The following is a 9,127-nucleotide window of genomic DNA, read 5'->3' as shown; positions in this document are numbered from 1 at the left end:
CTCCTCAGCCAACGAGGCACTGTTTCTGGTCAGTGGGTCTCTGTTGCTCCTGAAGTTGATCATGTGCTGGATGCCCTGCCACATACATGCCAGATCCTTGGAGGTGAAGTGACCCTCAACCTTCTCTTTGTATGCAGCCTTCACTGTTTTTATGCCTCTCTTGAGGTTGTCTCGCAACACTGTACAGTTCTGAAGGCTGCATTCTGGTCTCTCAGGAGAAGGTGGACCTCCTTTGTCATCCATGGTTTCCTGTTTTGGGTATATATGGATCCTTTTATTGATTGTGACAGTCTCAACGCAGCTCCTGATAAGTACAGTTGATGTATATTTTTCTAGGTCCTGAGTGAAAAACAGACTCCAGTTAGTGCATTGAAAGCAGTCCTGCAGCTGTAGGAACACTCCCTCAGGCCAGGTTTTAATTGTTCTGATCGTGGGTTGCTGTTTCTTGATAGGGCAGTAAGTTGGGATTAGAAAAAGTGACTAATGATCAGGCTGTCCAAGATGCAAGAGGGGTGAGGCTCTGTATCCTTTAGTGATATTAGTGTGTGCGCGTGCACGCCCGTCCCCTCTGGTTGAGCACTTTACATGTTGCTCAAATCTTGGAAGCATAGTTTTCAGATTGACATGATTAAAATCACCAGCCACAATAAAAACCCAATCATTTTGTTTACTGCTAATAGTCTGGTGGAATATACACAGCTGTAACAACTGGGATCTCCCAAGACAGATGGAAAGGTCTGCACTTAACTGACAGAAACTCCAGGTCAGGTGAGCAGTATCTATCAGTGATGGCAGTGTTTGTGCACCAGTTATTGTTCATATAAACACACAATCCACCTCCACAACACTTACTAGAGTCCTTGGTTCTGTCACTGCGGTGAGTTGAGCAGCCCACTAGCTGGATAGCCAAGTCTGGGATTCCTGGATGTAGCCAGGTCTCAGTGATCACACAACTGTCCTGGATGTATGCCCGTGATTAAACAAAGTCTCAGCTCATCCATTTTGTTTAGAGACCTGATGTTGGACACAGAGACTGGGGAGTGGTGGCCTGTGGGGGTTCCTCTTTAGCTGAGCTAACACACCAGCATGGCATACTCGCATTTTGTTTCCGCTCTCTTCTCTGCCTCCAACATCTGCTGCCCAGTACAGTGATTCACAGATACCCTGGTGGTCTAGCAGTCTCTGCTGGAACTGAAAAGGGATGCTGAAATGCACCCATATCAAATTTTTGCTGCATGGTCCCGATTTGTATCAGTGTATCAAGTGTAATGGATCACATTTGATGTGAAATTTCAAGAACGCTATCAAAACCAACAAGATGCATTTCCATTGTAGAGAGCACTTGGCCACTGTGTCTGTGCATGCTGCCATCTTATCTTTACATGTATACAAAAAATGGCATTAATATGCTCTGTGATATCACGAGAGGCGGGCTGACTCTCGGCGGGACCCTTCAATCAGTGCAAGGACACAACAGGTTAAAATAAATCAAGATTTTTAATGTGATGCCAGGAAATTAAACAGGAAAGGTAACTCAAAGTTCAATATTCAAACGAAGATGGATTCCCAAAAGTCAAACTCAAATAATGTCTCTGGCTTAGAACAACGAAATTATAGGCAGGTTTCCTTCAGTCCAATATCCTTTTCCCAGAACAAACAAAATCTTCTGCCTTACTTTGAGTCCAGTTAACAATCCCTGTAGTCTTCGGCCCGGTGGCAGCCCAGACGCAGGCGTTCATAACACAGGTAAGTATTTCAGTGCAAAAATCCCTCAGGTAAGAATTCCAGATAAGCCTTTCATTGAATACTTCGCCCAGCAGGGTCCACTCAGCAGGAGAGTCCATGAACCTCGCTCCTCTCCCTTCCACCTTCACACTGAGAGCTTTTGAGCTCTCACAAAGCCCTCTTGCGCATTAGGCCCTCATTGGCCACAGGTGTGCTGAGGGGTGCAGTTCCTAACTCCACCACCAGATGGAGTTATAGCTGCCAGAAGTTGGAGCCATCTGCGTGTGACGTAGCGCCCCTCAACTTTGAATGACCACATCATCTAAAAATGCCGGGATGTGTGATATCTCGGGATATCACACATCCCCCCCTCGGGACCAACGTCCTCATCGGGCTAAAGGTTGCGAAGAGGACATCTCGCCGGGATAGGGCATCCGCGTTGCCATGGTGCCTGCCAGCCCTGTGAACAACAGAGAAGTTAAATGATTGTAAGCTTAAAAACCATCTGGTGACCCTACTGTTGGTCTCTTTGTTCTTGGCCATCCACTGCAGAGGGGCGTGGTCCGAGATCACCATGAAGCGCCGGCCCAGGAGGTAATACCGCAGGGATTCCAGGGCCCAGGTAATGGCGAGACACTCTTTTTCAACTGTAGAATAGTTCTTCTCTCTGGGGAGTAGCTTTCTGCTTAAATACAGGATGGGATGTTCCTCACCTTCATGTACTTGCGCAAGTACAGCCGCCAGCCCCACCTCTGAAGCGTCTGTTTGCACCACGAACTCCCTCTTGAAGTCGGGTGCCACCAGAACCGGACTGGAACAGAGGGCCTGCTTCAGGTTGATAAAGGCTGCTTCCGCCGCAGGATTCCACTTCACCATCCTTGGGTGCCGTTTGGTGGTCAGATCTGTCAGGGGTGCAGCCATGGAGGCAAAATTGGTGATAAAACGCCGGTAGTAGCCGGCTAGGCCCAAAAACGACCTCACCTGCTTCTTGGTGAGGGGTTGCGGCCAGTCCTGAATGGCCCGCAGCTTCGCTTCCTGGGGCTTGACTAGTCCCCGGCCAACGGTGTACCCCAGGTAGTGGCCACTGAAGGCCAGTCTGCATTTTTTTGGGTTTGCCGTCAGACCTGCATCTCTGAGGGAATCAAGCACAGCTTGTACACGGGGTAAATGACTGTCCCAATCCGGACTTTGAATGACCACATCATCTAAAAATGCCACTGCAAACCTCTTGTGGGGGAGCCAGGACCCGATCCATTAAGTGCTGGAACGTGGCCGGTGCTCCATGCAGACCAAATGGGAGCCGTGTATACTGGTAGAGACCCTCTGGTGTGGCAAAGGCTGTCTTCTCCTTTGACGCCGGGGTCAGGGGCACCTGCCAGTAGCCTTTGGTAAGGTCCAGAGTGGTGAGGAATCGGGCGTGTCCTAAGGAGTCTACTAAGTCATCCACACGGGGCATGGGGTATGAATCAAACTCCAACACCTCGTTCAATTTGCGATAATCATTGCAAAATCTTACCGACCCCTCTGGTTTGGGAACCAGGACGATGGGGCTTGCCCAGGCACTTTTGTCTTCAATGACTCCCAGCTCTAGCATCTTTCTCACCTCCTCCTGGATAGCCACCTTGTGAGCCTCCGGCACACGATAGGGATGCTGGGTCACTGTTCGGCCCAGGATGGTGCGGATCTCGTGTTGGACCACCTCTGTGTGCCCAGGGAGTGAGGAGAAGACATCTCGGTTACGGTCCACCAGCTCTAGGGTCATCTGCCGCTGGTGTGGGGATAGGCCTGGCCCCACCTGAGCCTCCTCTCTGGCGGGTTCTTTGGACTCTGTCGGGGGCAAACAACTGAACAACGCCTCTCGGGCATGCCATTTTTTCAAGAGGTTAACATGATATATTTGCTCAGGTTTTCTTTTATCAGGCTGTCTCACCTTATAATTCACTTCTCCTACCCACTCAATGACCTCATATGGTCCTTGCCAGGTTGCCAGGAACTTACACTCCACAGTTGGCACCAGGACCAGCACTCTGTCCCCCGGCTTAAACTCTCTCGGCTGGGCAGGTCGGTTGTAGGAGGCCTGCTGTTGCCGTTGAGCAGTCTTCATGTGTTCACGCACTATCGGGTAGACAGCCCTCATTCTCTCCTTCATGGCCCCGACATGTTCGATCAGGGTCCACTGTCTGCAGGGTTGCTCCTCCTAAGCCTCCTTGGCAATGTCCAGCAGCCCTCTGGGTCTGTAAGAAAGCAATAGTTCAAAAGATGAAAAGCCAGTAGAAGATTGGGGTACCTCTCGTACTGCAAACAGCAGGTATGGCAGCAGCTGGTCTCAGTTCCGCCCATCCTCTTCCGTTGCCTTCCTCAGCATGGACTTCAGAGTCCAGTTAAACCACTCGACCAAGCCGTCTGTCTGGGGGTGGTAGATGGATGTTCGCAACTGTTTGATTCTCAACAGGGCACACAGTTCTTTCATCACCCTGGACATAAATGGAGTGCCCTGATCCATCAATATTTCCTTCGGAATCCCCAGACTGGTGGAGAGGAGGAACAGCTCCTTGGCTATCTGTTTAGAGGTAGCCTTCCTCAGGGGGATGGCCTCAGGGTACCGGGTCGCATAGTCCAGGATGACCACAATGTACTGATGCCCCCTGGAGCTTTTTGGTAAAGGCCCAACTATATCCAATCCAATCCTCTCAAAAGGAGTTTTGATAATTGGCAAGGGGATGAGCGGGTTACGGTATGGAGGTTTGGGCGTTCTGGCATTCTGGGCAACTATGGCAGTAATCCTCCATTTCCTTGTGCACTCCTGGCCAGAAGAAATGCTGTAAGATCCTTTCTTTTGTTTTCTCTACACCTAGGTGGGCCCCCAGGGGATGTGTGTGTGTGTGTGTGCCAGATTGAGCACAGTCACCTGGTGGGGTTGTGGTACAAGGAGCTGTTCAAGCACTTTGTCATCTTTCTTCACCACCTGATACAGTAGACCCCGTATAATGGCGAAATGGGGGTGTGTAGGGCTTGCTCTACCTCCTACCAGCACACCTTCTAGCACCTGCACATTTCTTAAGGCATTTGCAAGTGTTGGATCCTGCAACTGGGCAGTGCCATACTGGCCTGTGAGAGGGGGAAGCTCCTCAATGCCTGGGGCGTCTTCCTCGTCGGAGCTCGGAGAGCTTTCCGGGGCCCCATTCTCTTCTCCAGTCTCCGGGCCAGTCTCTGTGTCAGCTTGGGTGTCTGTCATCCCTGCGAGGGCAAAAGCGGGGGTGCGGGGTTGTGCGGGTTGCGCTTGTGTGGATCCAGGAGGAGTCTTACCTCTCTGATTGCAGGGTACCCGGGCTGGCCTCTGCTGGGCCTCTCTCCACAGCAGGTGGAAGGTTGGGCAATCTCGCCCAATCAGAACAGGAACTGGGAGGGAGTCAGCCACTCCCACCCTCACATGTATAGTCCCCCTGGTGGTGGTCATTTTGAGTTCTGCAGTGGGGTACTCTTTGGTGTCCCCATGGATGCAGGAAACTGGGAGAACTTTGTCCGTGGTCAGCCACGATGGATCCACCAGGTCCTTACGCACCAAGGTGACCTGACTACCCGAATCTAACAAGGCCTCGACATCACGGCAATTCACAGTCACTGGGCATGTGGGGGGTCAGTCTGGGGGCCCGTCTGCAGCCCCAACGAGTGATGCAAACAGCTGGGTGGCTGGTGAGCTGGAGGACCCAGCAGTGGGCATAGGCTCGTCCACCGGGTTCCCACACTGCCAAGACAGATGTCCCTTGCCCCCACACTGAAAGCATTGTCAGGTGTCACCTTCACGAGGAATCCTAACCAGACCCAGCTGGCTTCTGGCTCCCCCTGGAGCATAGCCAGGTCCTGCGGTGGCTGGGGTTTTTGGGGCGGCCTCCCCCTATTGGCAGCGGGGGCGCAGTCCTGGAGTCCTTCCTGGAAGCACGGAGCATTTCTGTCATGGCCTGGTACTTTTCCACCGCTTCAACAGTCCGTTCAGCTGTGGTTAGGGCTTGTTGGCTGATGAAGCGCTTTGCCTCGTATGGCAGGGCTTGAATGTAGTGATCCATGACAATGGCCTCCACTACTGCAGCCGCTGTCGTTTTCCCAGGTTCCAGCCATCTCCTCGCGATTCTGGCAAGTTCGTGCATCTGCGCACGGGGAGCCTGGTCTGCTTGAAATGTCCAGCGGTGGAAGCGTTGAGCTATACCGAACTTGGTGAGCCCATGTCGGCTGAGGATCTCCATCTTCAGCGCATCATAGTTCATAGTCTTGTCTGGGGGTAAGTCTCGGACAGCGTTCAATGATTCACCCGTTAAAAATGGGGCTACCAGTCCAACCCACTGTGCCTTGGGCCACCCTTCCCTAGTGGCCGTGACTTCAAAGGTGTGCAAGTACGCCTCAACATCATCTGTAACCCCCATTTTGGCTATGAAATCACTTGCCTTTATTGGGCCAGTGCTCCGAACCGCCATCTTCTTTTGTAGTTGCAATTCCTCTGCCTTCAGTTGGTTGGCTTTTCTTTGTTCCTCCAGGAGGGCCACGCTCACCTGCATTTGGGCTTGCTGGCCTGCAATAAGAGCCTTCAAAATTTCCTCCATCTTGTTGTGCAGAGGGCCTATGGTTAACTGGGAAAATTGAGCAATCAAATGTTGTGTCCTCCTCATACATGCACTATTATTGATGATTGAAATGCCCACATTCTCCACCATATGTGATATCACGAGAGGCGGGCTGAATCTCGGCGGGACCCTTCAATCAGTGCGAGGACACAACACGTTAAAATAAATCAAGATTTTTAATGTGATGCCAGGAAATTAAACAGGAAAGGTAACTCAAAGTTCAATATTCAAACGAAGATGGATTCCCAAAAGTCAAACTCAAATAATGTCTCTGGCTTAGAACAATGAAATTATAGGCAGGTTTCCTTCAGTCCAATATCCTTTTCCCAGAACAAACAAAATCTTCTGCCTTACTTTGAGTCCAGTTAACAATCCCTGTAGTCTTCGGCCCGGTGGCAGCCCAGATGCAGGCGTTCATAACACAGGTAAGTATTTCAGTGCAAAAATCCCTCAGGTAAGAATTCCAGATAAGCCTTTCGTTGAATACTCCGCCCAGCAGGGTCCACGCAGCAGGAGAGTCCATGAACCTCGCTCCTCTCCCTTCCACCTTCACACTGAGAGCTTTTGAGCTCTCACAAAGCCCTCTTGCGCATTAGGCCCTCATTGGCCACAGGTGTGCTGAGGGGTGCAGTTCCTAACTCCACCACCAGATGGAGTTATAGCTGCCAGAAGTTGGAGCCATCTGTGTGTGACGTAGCGCCCCTCGATGACGCAGCCTTTCAGGATATCACAGCTCCCACAAACTTCCTGGTTTCCGAGTTGTTTGCACCGAGTATTTTTCCGCGAGTGTTGGTGTTAATCACTAATCTTTTTTTTTTTTTACTTTCTCTACAAATAATTTTCCAGTGTCCTTTTTCATTTTTTTAATTGTACTTTTGCTTTCCTTTTTCTGCATTTTAATTTTTTTCAGAACCACCCCAAGACTGGAAGCTTCTTGTTCCCTTCTCCTGTGTAAAGACCACAAGCAGAGGCCATCCATATCAGATCTGCTTTAATATCAACAGATCCTTGATTAAGGTACGTGAATCCTTTCATCATGGCACACCACCTTCAGCTTGTTCAGTGTGCTGAATGCAGGATGTTTAGTCATTCTTCCTCCGTTGCTAGTGATAGCTTTATTTGTGATAAGTGCAGATTAGTTTGCTCTCTGATGAAGATGATTGCAGCTTTGGAGGTGTGTATCCAGACTTTAGAGGGGACTAGTGAGAATGAGAACAGTGTAGTTTCTGCAGGGGAAACAGAACAGGTCTAGTTAACTTCTGAAATCCAGAGCCAAGCCCAGGGAGCAGACTAACTGGCTAAACCATCTGTCTGCTAGCTGCACAGAGTCATCACTCAGGGTCCACTACATCAAGACTGTGTCTGTTCCCCGAGCTAAACAAAAAAGTAGTAATACTCAGTTTGTTCCAGTAACCTAATCAATATAAAATTAGATCATACTGACTGTACAGCTGCTGCCAGCACCTTTGATCTAAAGGTAGGGCTATTAAATATCAGATCTCTTACATCTAAAGCACTAATTGTTAATGAACTTTTTACTGATCAGGAGTTTAATGTACTGTGTTTAACAGAAACACAGATTAAGCCTAATGAATGCATAGCATGAATGAAGCTAGTCTTCCTGGATAGTTATATACACCAGCCTCGTCTCACTGGCAGAGGTGGTGGTGTCGTGGTTATTTATAATGATTATCTAGGTGTAACACACAAACCTGGTTATAAATTTAATACATTTGAAGTTCTTCATACTAATATAATATATGTAGCCTTGAAAAATAAGTCAACCCAGTTAATTTCATTACTTATTATTTACAGGACCCCGGGGGCATATTCTAAGTTTCTGAATTTTATTTCAGACCTGGTTATTTCCTTAGACAAAGCTTTAGTTGTCGGAGATTTTAATATTCACTTCAATAACCCAGAAGACCCTTTGAAAACAGCGTTTGTGTCCATTTTAGATTCAGTAGGAGTTAATAGGTTCAGTAGAATGTCATAGGACTGACCCATAATAGTGGTCACATTCTCAATCTAATACTAACATTTGGGTTAAACATGGAAAATATAGTCACACTTCCACAGTCTGAAGTTCTCAGATCATTATCTCCTCTCATTCAAAATATGGCTGAGTAATAATATATGTGCCTCACCACACTACTGTATTAAATATACATTCACATCAACTACTGCACAGAGTTTTATAAATGATCTCCCAGAGTTATCAACTTTGATTGGGTCACTGTCAACCCCTGCAGAACTTGATCAAGCAACTGAATGCTCAGTCAACGTTCCGCGATACTTTCGACAATGTAGCTCCACTTTAAAGGAAAATGATCAGAGAAAAAAAAAAGCACCTTGGTATAATGATGACACTTGCACTTTAAAACAGACCACTCGAAAACTGGAATGTAAATAGTGCTAAACAAAATTGGTAGCATTCAAATTAGCTTGGAAGGAGAGCTTCCTGAAGTATAGAGAAGTTCTTAGTGCTACTAGATCAACATATCTCTCCTCCCTAAAAGAAGATAACAAAAATAATCCTAGATTCCTATTTAATACTGTAGCAAAATTAACTGGAAAAAGACCACTTTAGACACATGCACACCTGCAGGATGTAGTAGCAACGACTTCATGAATTTTTTCAATGACAAAATTGAAAATATCTGACAAATTCAAACTACTAATTTAAGGTCAGACAACTTAAGTGACAATTTAAGTAACCCTGTCTGTCTTTTTCTTTTGCAGTCCGTCGATAACAACTGTTGCCAACAACAGACAAATCAAAATCC

This window comes from Neoarius graeffei, chromosome 2 (genome assembly GCF_027579695.1).
Source record: "Neoarius graeffei isolate fNeoGra1 chromosome 2, fNeoGra1.pri, whole genome shotgun sequence".
Classification (NCBI taxonomy): Eukaryota; Metazoa; Chordata; class Actinopteri; order Siluriformes; family Ariidae; genus Neoarius; species Neoarius graeffei.
This window is presented reverse-complemented; position numbering follows the sequence as displayed.